Below are 16435 nucleotides of genomic sequence, written 5' to 3' on the forward strand. Positions count from 1 at the left end.
TTGCCCCTCTTCCAGGCCAGCTCTCTGCTGTGGCCCGGGAGTGCAGTGGAGGATGGCCCATAGTGCTTGGGCCCTGCACCCCATGGGAGACCAGGAGAAGCACCTGGCTTCTGGCTTTGGATCAGTGTGGTGCGCCGGCCCCAGCGTGCCAGCCATGGCTGCCATTGGAGGGTGAATCAATGGCAAAGGAAGACCTTTCTCTCTCTCTCTTTCACTGTCCACTCTGCCTGTGTGTGTGTGTGTGTGTATATATATATATATATATATATATATATATATATATATATAAACGCAGCAGAAAGTGGTCCCGGTACCTGGACCCCTGCCACCCACATGTAGATCTGGATGGAGTTCCAGGCTCCTGGCTTCGGCCTGGCCCAGCCCCAGCCACTGTGGCCTCTCGGGGAGTGAACCAGTGCATGGAAGATGTTCTCTCTCACACGCACACACTTTGTTATTTATTTATTTGAGGAGCAGAAAGACAGAGCTCCCATCCACTGGTTCACTGCCCACATGCTTGCAATGGCCAGGGCAGGCCAAGGACCAAAGCTGGGAGCTGGAACCTCAGTCCAGGCCCCACACATGGGTGGCAGGGACCCATACTTGAGCCATCACTACTGCTCTCAGGTCTGCACCAGCGGGAAGCGGAAGTCAGAAGCCAGAGACAGGCAGCAAGTTCAGGCACTCGGACATGGAGCGCAGCTTCTTAAATGTTAGGCCGCACACCTGCCCCTTCCACTTCAGTGACGCTGTGTGGTTTGTTTTAACTAGAATGTTTCCCCCTAATTCTCTCCAAGGTTTGGTAGACTATAGTAACTTACACATAGTCATATGTATGAAGGTACTTGGAATTTTGGACGCTTAGCTCTGTAGGCCGAGCGTCAACACTGCAGATCCACGGAGGCCTGCGTCACATGAGGCTGCGCGACGCTCGTGATGAGGATCGGGGATGTAGACCCAGAAGGCTTCCTTCATTGGCCCACTTTAAAGAGAAGCGATATTTCTATCTGGTAGTGTTATCTGGTCAATATGTGTGTCCTTCCCACAGACTTGAAGGTCAAAGAATGTACAAGCAATACAGCTGAGAGAGGCAGAGGTTCGAGATTTCGTGGTGTTCCTTAACAATAATTTGCCAGTGGCACCTCCAGTAGCACATTTCAAAACCGTTACACCTGCTTTGCTCAGCTTGTAGAGCTGAGGATCGTCAGAGCGAGCTTCAAGACGTAGCTGCAGCACATTCGCGACGGTGTTGATGTTAGAGGAGGAGTTCTGGTCGTTCCTTATAATATTTGGTGTGTGTGTGTGGGGGGGGGGGACCAGTGTAAACCGGGGACGAGAAGGCTCTTTCGGACTCAGCCCTTGGCTTGCTCTGTGACTCAGTTCACCTGCTCTGTTCTCGGAGTTGGGAGTGTGGGGGGTGACCCTGCAGTAGGCTGTTGACCACGGGCGTCCCAGAAGGGGTCTGGCCCTGCCTGGCATCAGCCGTGCCTCCTTCTCGGTCCTCAGAGCCATGCCAAGGTCTTGATGCATTGTTGTTGCTGTGGTGTAGTTTTGGGCACTTTGTGTTACACTGGTGACCACTGGCAGGGCCTGACCGCTGGCACTGTGGGAGAGTGCAGAGCTGGTCCCACGGGCTGCGTGAGGAAGGTGATCCTGGGCGGAACGTGGGGCACAGCGGCCATGGTGGCGTGCCTGGGCCTTCTCCCCCATCTGGGACAGGGTGGCTATGAGGTCACCCCTGGGGCAAGACTCAGGCACACTCATTCCTGGGGAGACACCTCAGGTCCTGTCAGTCCTCACTGCCCTGGGCAGAATGAGCTAACCAGGCAGCGGGGGTGCTGTGGGCAACTTTGTCCCCCAGACGTGACTCTGTCTCCCTGGAGGTGATTCTGCCCCCAGAGGTGACTTTGCCTCCTAGAAGTGACTCTGGCCCCCATACCTGACTCTGTCCCCCCAGACCTGACTCTGTCCCTAGACCTGACTCTGTCTCCCCAACCTGATCTGTCCCCCCAGACCTCACTCCCCCAGATGTGACTCTGTCCCCCCAGACCTCTGTCCCCCCAGACACTCTGTCGCCATAGGCACAATCTTGCTGGTGAGTCCAGGACCTTTCATCCCATAGCTGATGCCCCGCCCCTTCCCATCTTGGGCTGCCGTCCACACTGCCTGCCTGTGCTGTCTGCAACATGAGCTGTATCCGCCTGGGCAAGCACAGTGGTCTGGGGCTCTGTGCTGGCTTGGTGACTGTGAGTCCACCCAGCTCAGTGTGGGGACTCTGGCAGTGGTGCCGGCAGCCGGCTTCTGCTCCGTGGCTGCCACGTCAGCCCAGCCGGCGAGCCCGTCTCTCTGGGGCTGGGGCTCCGCCTTCTCCAGCCCCTAAGTGGGCAGAATGTCAGCCGCTGTTTCCAACACTGTGGTGCAGAGTGAATGAGTAAGACGCATCAGGCCAGGACTGCACTTGCCACACGAGGGCCCTCAGTGTTAGCCATTTTCAGGACAGACTCACTCGTTTCCTTCGCAATTATTTTTTGTGGCCTTAGGGAGCCACATGTAAGTCATGGTGCTTCCTGTTAGCAGCAGGGAGGTGTTGTCACACAATCCAGTTTTTAATGTGTGCATCACGCCAACTTTTAAAGCTACCTTACTGCTATTTTATGATGACCACAGTACTGAAACTTATTTTAAATTAATGAGCGTGGTTTCTGTGGGACAAAGGAAGTACATACTTCCGGTTGGAGCTTTCGCAACGATTCAGAGCCTGCAGGGAGCCAGTCTGCCTGACAGCTGCAGAGCGGTGCCCTGGGAGGCGAGACCGGAGCAGGAAGGTGCAGGGACAAGATCTGTGTGCTCCGGCAGACCCTCAGGCTGCAGGCTGTGTCTGTGTGCCGGGGCATGTGTGCGCCATCTTATTCCCATTGTGGGGCAGAGGAATTCGGGACAACATGACGTGCAGAGAGACTGGGCAGAAGTTTCAACGGGGAAGCAAAGGGCCATTTTAAACAACACACGCGGGGCCGTGGTGCAGCACCGTGGGTTCAGCTGCCACTTGCGACACCAGTATCTCGTATCAGAGGGCCAAGTTGAGTCCTGGCTTCTCTGCTTCCAGTCCAGCTCCTGCTGGTGCACCTGGGAGGCAGCAGACCCACCTGAGACCCAGATGGAGTTCCCGGCTCCTGGCTTCAGCCTGGGCCAGTCCTGGCTGTTGCAACCATTAGGGAGTGAACCAGCAGGTGGAAGATATCACTCTCCCTCCCTCCCCCTTTCAAATAAGTAAATCTTAGAGAGAGAGAGAGAGAGAGAGAGAGACAGGGAGCAAAACCACATAATGGAACTCACTTAGCAATTGTAGGTAAATACAATTGGATTTGCTTCTCTTACAGTTGTTTTTGAATCACTCAACTCATATGAAATATGTTATGTGAAGCAATTTCTAATTTCATCTTTTAAAGACTTAATAAGTAGAAAGCTGAAAATGCAGTTGAATGTGTAAATCTTTTATACAAATAATCCATGAAAGGATTCCTTAGAGAATATGATGGCCAATGTAATGGTTAATCTGAGGAAATGAATAATTTGTGAGGACTTCACGACTTTCCCCAACATTTATAATCACATGGGAGATTTAGATCAAAGCTGCAGGTAATTTGGGAATATGAAGTAATAAAAATATCATAGGATGAACTCTTGAAATTCGAAATGTACAAAGCATGATTGATGCTGTGAAGCAGGGTTTTACTTACACTTCGGTTGGCTGTTGGATGACAGCCACTGCCTCCCAGCGCCAGCTCTAACCCTGCCCCACACTGTCCCTGCTTCCTGCTGCTGTGTCTTCCTGCCCTGCACGCCCCCCCCACCCCGAGTGTCAGGGGCAGGGGCGGGGCAACAGAGGCTGCCATTGGACAACCCAAAACCATGTCCAGTGTTCAGTTTCCTGTGAGGATGTCGGCATGGGGGTGGGACTTGCTCCCTGTGGCTGAGTGGGGAGAGCCAGCTGGGTCCTCAGAGAGGGGAGTGGCCGCCCAGCTCCAGGCAGTGAGCATCGCTCAGAGGGTCTGCAGGCAACCCAGCACGAAGCAGGGACGTCCCAGTTAATCAGAACTTGAGCCCTTTCTTGTGGCCAGAGACTGGGCTGCTGTGCTGCACATGTGACCTAAGACCCCAGGCCAGTGCTGCACAGGCAGGAGACATCCAAGAGGCAGTCACTAAATTAAATTTAAAGGGGGGGGGGGCGGTGACACGAGGCACAGCAGTTGGAGCCGCTGCCTGTGGTTCTGCCGTCCTGCACTGGAGTGGCAGCTCCAGGCCCAGCTGCTCTGCTCCTGACCCAGCGTCTAGCTAATGCTCCTGGGAAAGTGCTGGGAGATGGCCCAAATCCTTGACCCCGCCCCCCATATGGGAGACCCCGATGGGGTTCCAGGCTCCAGGTCTCTGCCTGGCCCAGCCTCAGCTGTTGTACTATTTGGGGAGTGAACCACCAGGTGGAAGATTCTCTCTCTCTCTCTCTTTCTCTCAAATCTTTAAAAAACGAAGGCTGAGCCACAGGAAGGGACGTGGTTCAGAGGGGGATGCTGTATAAATTCTAAAAGCTCAGTACGGCAGCCCACTGCCCTGGAGGAGTCGCCTGTGGTAATATATGTGGGTTTTCAGAGTCTGTGCTTTTTTCTCTCGAGAAAAAGAAGGAATCCGCCTCCTCAGGCTCCTTCACTGCGGCCGGTTTCCTGTTTCTTCAGTGTCCTCATGCAGCGGCAGACCGTCATGGGTTCGAATTCCCCAGCCCTGCCGCTCAGACTCAGCACCGGTCAGTGAGCTCAGATCCCCGCTCTCCCTGACTGCACACTGGTGGACAGGACTTGGCTTTTTGAGGAGTCGCTTCCCAGTTCAGGGGGCCTTCACCATCTGTGCCATCCGCCATTCATCTGCGAAGAGCAGCTGCAGAGGAGCCAACCATCTCCTTGGTGGATGATGCATTTCAGCACGAGCTCCCCACCCCCACCCTGGCTGGGGGGGAGGAGGATGCAGGTCCAGTGGGGGAGGAGATGTTAGTCAGATAGTGGAGGAGGAAGCCCGGAGCCTGCTGCGTGCATCCCCATTCACCCACCACCCGCAAACCCGCTGACTCAGCAACAATTCAGGGAGAAGTTCCCTTTGAGAGGTCGTTAGCTAATTGGAAGGCTCCACACCCCACAGGGGGTGAAACCAGCTCAGCAGGACCAGGAAGGAGACTAAGGCATCTTGCTACTGGAGCCACTGCACTGGCATGGGCGCCACACATCCAGGAAGAGACCCCTAGCTCCCAGCCTCACCCAGAAGAGGAGGGAGGTTGGTTCCCAGCACCCCGACATCTCTGCGGGGATCCAGAGTGGACTGGCTTCTGTTGGACGGGTTTGGCACCGTCCAGCTGCCCAGAGGAGAACACGGGCTATGGCTCGGGCTGTGGATGGCATTGTTTCTCAGTCCTGCTCAGCACAGGGGAAGCTGACCAAAGTTCCAGCGCTCAGCCCACCCCAGGGCAGGGGGCGCGGCCGATCCATGCCGCAGCTTCCCCAGGGTTGTGTGTCCCGCCAGTCCCGAGGCTGCAGTGGATCTGGTGGGACATGCCACCTGGAGGTGGACAGAGAAGTGGCTTGAGCTGGTGGCTGCCACAACTTCCCTCCTCGCTGGCCTCGCATGGAGCCTGCAGACATGATCCACAGCGGCCTGCTTCCCTGGGAGAGGAGAGGACTCAGCAGGAGCTCCTGGAGCCTCTGGCCAGGCTGATGGATGGGCGTCTTCTGGACAAGGCCCGTCCACAAAGACAGGAAGAGGCACCTGCGTTTCTAATATGTAGGCACAACACAGAAAGCCAAGAATAGCAAGGCGCTGGGCAAAGATGGCCCAAAGAAACAAAATGAGGCAGGAAATGACCCTTACTAAATGGAATGGCATGACTGACCCGAAGAGAATTAAAAATGGCTGCCGTGAAGACGTTCACTGAAATCGAGAGAACAAAGCTTGGACAAAGAGAATTTCAGCAGAGAGAAAATCGTAAAAAGTATCCATCAGAACTGGAGCTAGAGAACCCAATAACCGAGCTGAAGAGCTCACTAGAGGGGTTCAAGAGCAGACAGGTGGAGCAGAAGCAGGAGCCAAACTCATCATCAGGTCACTGGGAGAGCAGAAAGGAAGGGCAATGAGCAGAGAGTGGAGACAGCTCAGGGCAGCTACACCACGCTGTCAATCAGCAAGAACACACCTTGGGGGTTACAAGAGAAAAGAGGGAAAATCAGACGTTAATTCAAAGAAACAGTGGCTGACACCTTCCCAGTCTGGCGAAGGAAGTCGACATCCAGATCCAAGAGACTCAAAGGAATGAAAAGTGAACCGAAGAACTCCATCCTGAAATGCACTATAACCAGTGTCAGAAATCAAACATGGGAAGAGGACTTGGGCAGCAGCAAGAGAAGGCGACTTGTGACGTACCAGGGACCCTCTGCTGGACTCTCAGAAGATTCTTCTGCAGAGTGGCATCATGTGTGCAGAGCACTGAAGAATAGAGCTGCCAACCAAGCATGTACCAGGAGAACCAGCCTTCAAAACCAGAGGGAGAAAGACCTTCCCACGGGAACGGAGGTGTGGGAATTGATCACCGCCTCACTGCCTTGCAGGGAGTGCCCAGAGAGATTCTCCACCTGACACAAAATGGCACTAAACAGTGCTGTGGCAGCCAAGCAGAAAGCCCTGAGCTTGCTGGTAAAGGATTCATAACTTAGAGCCGGCTCCTGCCAACCCACACTTTGCCATCTGCTGTAATTTGTGACCGCCAATCTGCTTTTCCAAGGGTGATTTAAAGGACTGTGTGAGCAGCAAAGAGATCTGGTGTCTTTACTGCTGGGTTCTGTGCCTGAAAAGTTAACAAAGCTTGTTAACAGCAGCCGGTTGGGGGGGGGCACCCACCAAGGTGTCTTACCAGGTTTCTGGTGCTTTAAAGTGGCATAGTGTTCTAAGATGCCACCTGCAACGTCGGCCTCCAACATGGGCACCAGTTCATGTCCTCGCTGCTCCTCTTCTGATCCGGCTTCCTGCTCAAGCTCCTGGAAAAGCAGTCCAGGAGGGTCCAAGTGCTTGGCCCCCTGCACCCACATGGGAGACCCAGATGGAGCTCCTGCCTCCCGCCTTAGGTCTGGCCTAGCCCTGGCTGTTTGGGGAGTGAACCAGAGAATGGAAGCTATCTCTCTCTCTCTTGCTCTCTATCTCTCTCTACAACTCTGCAATTCAGGTAAATAAAAAGAAAGTCACTTCCCAACAACGGCCCATTCTGCAGAATAATGCACAACCATTCAGCTTTGCACTAGTGCCATCACCTGTGTTTATCTGGGGAGTAACCACACACACACACATGATATCCCCTCTCTGTATTTCTCCAGCAATTGTCTGTGTCTTTGGGGCCAGCACTGTGGCTCAGGGAGCTCAGCTGCCTCCTGGAACACCAGCCTCCCATATGGGCATCAGTTCCAGTCCCAGCTGCTCCACTTCTAGTCCAGCTCCCTGGTAATGTGCTTGGGAGAGCAGTGGAAGACAGCCCAAGTGCTTGGGCCCTCGCCTCCATGTGGTACACCCAGAGGTGCAGTCTCCTGGCTTCAGTCTGGCCTAGCCCCATTCTCTATCTCTAGCCCTTTCTCTAGCTCTCTCTGTAACTCCGCCTTTCCAATAAATGAATAAATCTTTAAAAAAAAAATCGTATGTGCCTGGAGAGTTGCCCTGCATTTGGAGCCGTGCCTGTAAGCCAGGAGTCCTTGAGATCTACATTAAGCTGATGCAAGAGCCCTGACCTAAACCCACGCGCAAAGCTCACATCCACATCCAGTGAGAGAAAGACCCAGAGCGCGTTTCCTGGAGTTGATTTGTGACAGTGGGGCAGTCAGCAGCAGTCCTGTTCAAGACATTTCGTCCCAAGTGTGTGAATTTTCCTCCTTGGAGTTTCTCGAGTGATGAAGCACCACTCTGAGTCTGATGGTAAGCTTTCTGACATTTATATTCCAGGTCACTGCAACAGGGAAACCCCAGAGGAAGGCGCCCTGACTGAAAGGTCTTGTTTGAAATAATAATGAAAACAGTACAGAGATTTATTTTTTAAAAGACTTCTTTATTTTAGGGGTCAGTGTTCTGGCACAATAGGTTAATCCTCCACCTGCAGTGCCAGCATCCCATATGGGCACTGGTTCTAGTCCCGGCTGCTCCACTTCTGATCCAGCTCTCTGCTGTGGCCTGGGAAAGCAGTGGAAGATGGCCCAAATGCTTGGGCCCTTGCACCCACATAGGAGATCTGGAAGAAGCTCCTGGCTCCTGGTTTCATATGGGCTCAGCTCCACCTGTTGCAGCCATTTGAGGAGTGAACCAGAGGACGGGAGATCTCTCTCTCCCTCTCTCTTTCTGGTCTCTCACTGTCTGTAACTCTACCTCTCAAATAAAAAAACAAAATTTTTGAAAAAAGAATTATTTATTTGAAAGGCAGAGGGAGGGAGACAGAGAGAGAGAGAGAAAGAAAGATCTTCCACCCACTGCTTCACTCTCCAAATGCACACACAACCAGGCCTAGGACAAAGCCAGGAGCCACGAACTCCATCCAGCTCTCCCATGTGGGTGCAGGGGCCCAAGTACTTGGACCATCCTCTGCTGCACTCCCAGGCACATTAGCAGGGAGCTGGATCAGAAGCAGAGCAACTGAGACTCAAATTGGCACTCTGATATGGAATGCCGGTATCATACGCTGCGCTTACCCCACTGAGCCTTGGCACCGACTCCTGGATTTACTTCTGAGACAGTAGGGCTTGGTTGGCAGGAGAAGCTGATTCCATGGTCAGTCCTTCCACCCCCTCTAAATGGCTGAACATGGCCTTTTCAAACACTGCGGTAAGAAAGGAAGAGGAAGCCTCTTGTACCCTGTCGGACCCTCGCCAGCAAGGGTCCAACGCAATCATGACACGGTCACTGTTTCTTGGTTCTCAAGGAACTTTTGCTTGTGAGGGCAGAAGGAAAGAGTAGGGGGGAGAGAAGAAAAGGGAAGGAGGAGCTTCAAGCCCAAATCCCAATGTCTCTTTATACCCCAAGTCCGTGGAGCATCCGCTCCACAGCCAGTAGCGGCTCTCTTCCCGTGCAGTTCACACTGGTATCGTCCAATCAGATGAAAGGGCGCGTATAGTCTCAGGTCAAAAGTTCATCTGTTTCACCTGGTTCCTCCTGGTTGTTTATGCAGAGTCCATTCTGTTTCATCTGTTTCACCTGGCTGTTTTCCTGGGCCTTGTGGTCGACCGATTGCTGCAAGCTATGCAGATGAGGAGGTTCTCACAGGTGGCCAGCCTGCGGTTCCCCACATACCCAATTTCCAAATTCCTGTATTTGAACAAATGGCTATGTACTATTCAGAATTATGCACATGTTTTGACAGTGTGTAAATATAAAAGTCAGTCAGTTATCAGAGCTGATGATTTGGGACCATGGTATGTAGCAGTTTTCTTTGTGAAAAACTTGTGAAGTCAATCAAATCCACATTCCACTTCTTGTTCCGGACCAGGACCCTGTACACCTGAAGACCAGAACTGTTCACCTGCTGGCTCCAGGCCGCTGTGGGCACTGGCTCATCAGGCACCTGAACAGCTCTGGACCCTGCTCAGAGTGTGGGTAGCACAGGGGTCCCACAGGGCATGTCCGGGTGCCGCAGGCCTCTCCTGTCTGGGTCACAGCCGGGCGGGGCTGGCAGGAGGCCAGTGAGGCTGGGGAGCCCCGGAAGTCAGACTGGATCTGCACCCTCTTCCCCAGCAGAGAGCGAGGGAAGTTTCCTTGTTCAGCGCTGTGGCCGTCATCCGTGGTGGATGCTGGGCTGAGACGGTGGGGAGTGCAGGCCTTGTGGTGAAGTGGGCAGTGATGAGCGCCAACCCCCCCCCCCCCCGGAGTCTGTTCGGCCAGGTCTGCCCTGGAGCTGTGCGGATCTTGCCTCACTGTCTCCTGGACGGTCTGGGGGGGTTTCACTCTCCTCATTATCCAGACGGGCACTTTGCAGTCGGGAGAGCTGCCCCACGCGGCTGGGGAGGAAGGCGGAGCCCAGAAGAGGCAGACACGGCTCTGTGGGTTGTGGCACGGCGGCCGCTCTGAGCACGGCCAGAGACACTGAGGCGCAGTCTAGAGTTGAGCTCCAGGATCATGTCCTGCTTTAACGCTCCGTTCATCTGGACGTAATGAGATGAGTCAGCCAGTGGCTACATCACTGGCCATTGTTACAGGTTAGCCTTCCGCCATTGTTGCCCTGAGAACATTTGCTTTATGTTTTCTTTGTGGCTGGCACTCTCCAACGCGGCTCATGAATAGCTTCTAATTGCTGTGAAACCGTGGTTTTCCAGCCTGCTGGCATCAACTCGGTTTCTAAAAATGTTCAGAAAGCAAACTAATAATTGCTTTTGGATCTATTTTCTTTGTTATTTTTTATGGGTTTTTAAGAAAACATTAGCAGTATTAACAGACAGAAGATATGTAATCCAAGGAGAACCTATCCTATTTTTAATGACGTTTAGGGAAGACCACCCACAGTTTCCCGGGGTATTTCTTTCCTGACTTTAGAAGGGACAGCTCTCCGCCACTTAAGCCCATGTGTGCCTTCCTGCTCCATCTCTGGCTGAGAGGAGGGTTCATCTCCCGACCGTGGAAACTTCTGGGTTGTGTGTGTGGAGAAGGCTCAGGAATTGAACGTCCATGGGCCCTTGGATCTGGGCAGCAACCAAAGGCCTTCTCCGTAGCTGCAATTACACACATCACTGATCTGAAATCAAATATTTATGTCTCCCTGACAAGGTGGAGGGCCAGCGTTCGGCTGGTGACTGTCACTACCGGGGCATTTCAACAGAGGGCAAGGAGACCAGCGACGGCACCTCACGGCGGAGCCTGGGCCAGGTTGAGGCAACTGGAAATGCGTCTGGGCCCACAGAAAACACCACATTTGAGTAGACCTCGTTTTAACTGCTGCTCAGGGCTGCCACTTCTGCCTATCAGGGAAACACACACAGAAGCAGCCCAGGCCAGCAGGAACCCAAAGCCCTCACCGCTTCCTGGGTGACCTAGGCTTCTAGAAGTGCCTTGTGGAGGGAGACGCTTGCGGCCTTAGGGACACACGGGGGCAGTGCAGACCCGGCGCCAAGGCCTCACTCAGTTGAAGGCCTCGCGTGGGCTTCTCAGGGCGTCACCGGCCCTGCGCAGGCCACGTGGGCGGTCGCTACCCTGTGGCTTCGCGGTGCCACCTTGCAGCCAGAGCCCGCGCGGCGCGTACTGGGAGGAGCTGTGTGACCGCTGCCCCTGGCGTGGGGACCTCCGTGAATCGATTCCTCCTCATTCCTGCGGGACTCTCCCTTCCACTCACGTTCGCAGACTCTGGAAAGTATGCAGATTCTGGAGAGTGCCATCATTTCTTCTCACACCACCCTGCTGGGCCCCGTGGGCCCGAAGGGAGCCCCAGTCCCGGGACCACGAGGCCTGTCCTGGGGGACGGTGCACAGAGGAGCGGCTTGGAGTCCGTGAACAGAGGGGTGTCGGCCTGCTGCCGGCCTGCTGGGGGCAGCCGATCTCCAGGCGATGAAGCAACGTGGGGTCCCGGGGCTGTGGGGGCGTTTACGGGGGGGGGGGGGTCAGACATGCGCACGCGCAGAGGCCTTCCCTGAACTGCGCTGGTGGGGGAGGCGCAGACGCCCGGCAGCGCGCGGGGCGGTGGGCTCTGGAGCCAGACCCAGGACCGGAGCAGGTCCCAGGCCCAGCCCCTTGGCTTCTTACAGCCTCCCCAGCCTCTGCTCATTCACCCGGGACTCAGGTCCACCTCACCCCTGAGCGGAAGAAACAAACCCAGACTCAGTTTCCCAGTTGCACTCTCACAGCCGTCACCCCTGCTGCCGGATGTGTGCAGCCTCCCCCCTGCCCATCAGCAGTGAGCAGTCAGCTCTGCAGTGGACGCCGCCTGGGGTCTTGGGATTTCGCTCCCTCTGACACTATCCGCCCCGGGCACGGACCCCACTGTCAGCGTGGGGAGGCAGCCGGGCCTCCGGGTGTGGCCTTCTTCCCCCTCCTCCCCCACCCTGGGCCTGGGCCAGACCCCTTCTGAAAGGGGGGGGGGGGGTCTTCTCTACCATCAGATAAGGCAGGGCCCGAGACAGCAAGGTGCAAGAGGAGGGCTTGGAGAGGGAGTTCCGGCCAGGACCGTGGACAGAAGCCAGCGGCCACCTTGGCTCTCACTGCTTCAAGGTCATGGTGTAGGGCACCTCCTGTAAGAGAAGGAAGGAGAAACTTCAGGCACCAAAGGAAGCCCAGGCTCTGGAGGAGGTGTGTGCAGGCAGGGCCATCCCCAGCGTCCCTGTGGCTTCTCCGGACCAGCCGGACACGTGTCCTCGAGGCTGATGTCCAGAGGGCCCGCATGTCCGGGAGGGGTCGCCGGCTTGAGTGGGTGAAACGGCACCGTGGAGTGAGGAGGGGAGGGGCACAGGGAGAGGGTAGCCCCTGCCTGAAGGGCAGCAAGGGAGGTGCGAGGGGCAGGTGCGAGCCCGCTCAGCAGGACGTGGTGAAGGGCAGGGAACGGGAGGTAAGCAGGAGTGAGACGGTGGGCGTGGGCCTCGGGGGCTGCTGTCAGGAGGGCTGGCTCCAATTCTGGCTATTTTGTGGTCTCCATTGCCCCATGACAAACCGTGCCCAAACGTAGTGCTTGGAGGTGGAACCACGCTCTCTCCTGTCGGCTCAGGGAGGCGCTGGGCGCAGCTGGGACTGCAGGGACTGTGGGGCTGGGCCGGGAGGACCAGGCTGCTGAATCGCACACATGGAGACCTGGCAGGGCCTGGCAGGTGGGGGTGGGACAGAAACCCTTAGAGACAAGAAGCCGTGTCACTCATCTTTCCGCCTCTTCCCGCATTATCCTGCTGTAGCCAGTTACCGTGTGCCTTTAAACCAGCTCCTGGTACAGACGGGCAGTTTCTTTTCTTTTTTTTTTTTTTAAACTTTTTTTTTTATTTGACAGGTAAGGTTATAGACAGTGAGAGAGACAGAGAGAGGTCTTTCTTCCGTTGGTTCACTCCCCAATGGCCGCTGCGGCCAGCGCTGCGCTGATCTGAAGCCAGGAGCCAGGTGCTTCTTCCTGGTCTCCCACGTGGGTGCAGGGGCCCAAGCACTTGGGCCATCCTCCACTGCCCTCCCAGGCCCAGCAGAGAGCTGGACTGGAAGAGGAGCAACCAGGACTAGAACCCGGTGCCCATATGGGATGCCGGCGCCGCAAGCGGAGGATTAACCAAGTGAGCCATGGCGCCAGCCCCTGGTTTCTTTTTTTAAGTGACCGACTTTGTCTTTTCTTCTGTAACTCATTAGACAAGTCACTCACATGAGTCATAAGGGCCAGGCTCTTAGAAGTTTCAGATGTTTCCAAGAAAACGAAAAAGAGTTGGCGTCTATAAAAACAAAAGTCAAAAAAGACCCCCCCCCCCAATTCTGAGAGATTGACATTATTCCCGAGTGCTTGCTCCTACCCTTTCTAGTGATTTTGCCTACTGAGTGTGGTTTCTAGCACTCAATGCAGCAAACACCGAGGCAGCGACTGGAGCTTCACTGCCACAGATCCTGCTCAGCTCTGGTCGGCTGTGTGGGGACCACTCCCGCTCCAGTTAGCGTCCCTGTGACTCTGTGTTTGCGAATTGGCAGCACCTTCTGGCCCTCTGCTGGCTCCTGGCCTTAGGCTCCGCGTCCCAGCCTCCCTTGCAGCTAGGTGTTGCTGTGTGACAAGCCGCAGAGTATGAATAGGAAGGATTTGCACACTTCCTGGGCATCGTCCTCAAGAGACATCTGTGTTCCCTCAGACTGGCCCTCCCCCTTGCACGGGTGGAGCGTGGAGGTGGGGTGGGCCACGCAGGAGAGGGCAGCGCTGAGGTGAGGGGCACCTCTGCTGTGGGGCTGCTCCAGCCCCTGGAATGCCCACGCAGGATGGAAACCAGCCCTGTGATTCCGCAACTGAGACGGCAGCTTTGGAAACTGGGGTGCCGCTCCCATGGCACCCTCCGGGCCTCAGCCTCCTGGAAGTGAGGATAGCCCCTCGCTCTGTCTTCCCAGGAAGAGGCCCGGGAGGCCCGATCCCCGCGTGTGGGAGGTACATGGTGGACACTTGTGGTCTCTCTTCAGCTGTGTGGGAACCAGAGCTTGGCAGTGGTGGGGTCATGTGGTTCCACCGTGCAGGAGATGCTCAGGAAGTGGTCACGCTGGCTGGGTGAAGTCCAGCACCCCCCAGCAGGGCACCCCGACACCTGCCACACATGGCCTGCCCTCAGTCAACATTCACCAGAGAATGACTGCTCAGCCGGCCTCCTGCGGGAGGGAGGGAGTGCCCTGTGATCCCCAGCAGTGACCTGCGTCGTGGGCGCTGACCATCCCAGCAGGTGCATGGCAAGGACCGAGTGGGCGCCCAGTTAAGCCTTCACTCACCTGAGTCCCCCAGGGCTGTTTCTGTTTCCTTCACACCATGTCCCGAGGGCGCACACACAGGGAGAGCAGAGGTCAGCGGCCAGAGCAGGACCCTGACGTGAGATGGGGCTCAGTACCTCCATCGCTGTCTCCTCTGTGCCCTAACCTCAGCAACGTGGAGAGCGGTGCACAGAAGGGGTAGCCTGGCCACGCTGGCCAGCACATCAGCCTCCCTGACTCTCGGCAGACGGCTTTGAGACAGGGACAGGTGGCCATGGGTAGAGGCCATGGGGAGCAGGGGCCGCAGGATGAGGGGGCAGCCCTCTGTTGGACAGGCCTTCCCCGCGTGGCTTGCTCCAAAGCGCACCCCCACCCGGTAGCTGGCACGGGGGAGGAGTGAGACCACCAGGACATGCTGACGACGGCGGCGGGGGGGGTGGTGGTGAGGGCAGAAGGGGTGAGCAGGGCCACAGACTGCAGCCCGCTGACCTCTGCCCACATCCATGGGGCTCCACGTTCAGTCCCAACGCCCTCTGTGAAAGCACTCCCTTGCTCACCCCACATCCCCCTGCTCCCTCTGCCGAGCCTACCTGAGCAAACCCAGCCCTGGTGCGATCCATCAGCCCACCTGCTTGACCCACGCAGCACCACCGTGGAATGTGCTGGCAAACGAAGCCCTGCCACGCTGAGGGGCTTCACTGTAAACTCACGCCCTCACCTGGGGCCATGGGGGGCCCCTGCGCTGTTTCCCCAGGCTGCTTCCGCTCCAGTTGCCCTTCCTGCCCCTGTCCACTTCTTACTCCTTCCCCCGGCCGCTGATGGCTGTGCTTTCGACTCCACAGTGACAGCAGGCGTCAGCAGAAGGAACTTCCGTTATGCATGGGAAATGAGGCAAGTCCCGGAGAGCCGCAGCTGGGATTCTGCATAGGCAGGACATCTGGAACCGCGCAAGGGCAGGGAGGTGGGGCCCGGGGCCAGCGGGCCGACAGGTTCAACAAGGGAGACGAGAGCTGCCACGAGGACTTGGTCCCGCGAGTTGAGCATGTTCATAAAAACATGTTTCCTCTGCGGATTACAGAACTCTCACACACAGACCAGAGCAACGGGACAGTGAGCCCAGCATAATCCACGCGTTCACAGCCAATCAATTTTCAACAATGGTGCAGAGGACACACAATGGGAAGAGCGCAGGCTCTCCACTAAAGGGTGACAGGCACTGGACTGACGCGCACGTGAGAATGAAATTCAAGTCTTGTGTCACACCAGACGCTGAACTCTTCTCGGGACCGGCATTGTGGCACAGTGGTGGACGGAGCTGCTCGCCTGTCAGAGTGCTGACAACTCCGCTTCTGATCCAGCTCCCTGCTCATGCTGCTGGGAAGGCAGCCGGCGACGGGCCAAGTGCTTGGGCTCCTGCCACCTGCCTGGGAGATCCAGATGGAGTTCCGGGATTCTGGCTTCAGCCTGGCCCAGACCTGGCTGTTGGGGAGTAAACCTGTGGGTGGAAAATCTCCCCCTCCCCCTGGCCTTCTCTCTTTCTTTCAAAGACATAAATAAATCGATGTTAAGAAGCATCTCAAAATGGTGCAAAGACTTAAACACAGGACCTTTAAATGACTAGCAAGAGACACGAGGGAAAGCTCGTGGTGTTGGTCAGAGCAGATGATTATTATTTTTGGATACGAACAGAAAGCATTTAGAATGGGCTCACAGCAAATGAAAAGCTCCTCCACAGCCGAGGATGCAATCAACAGCATGAAGGGAAAACCTACAGAATCAGGGAAATGTCAGAAAACCACACATCTGATAAGGGGTTAATATCAAAAACATACAAGGAACCCAAACAACTCAATAGTAAGAAATCATTAAAAATTGGGCCAAGGACCTAAATAGATTATCTTCAAAAGAACTGTACAAGTAGCTGACAGATAAATGAGAAAATTTCCCAAATCACTAATCAACAGAAAAGTTAAATTCACAAGGAGGGGCT

This window comes from Lepus europaeus, chromosome 6 (assembly GCF_033115175.1).
Source record: "Lepus europaeus isolate LE1 chromosome 6, mLepTim1.pri, whole genome shotgun sequence".
Taxonomy (NCBI): Eukaryota; Metazoa; Chordata; class Mammalia; order Lagomorpha; family Leporidae; genus Lepus; species Lepus europaeus.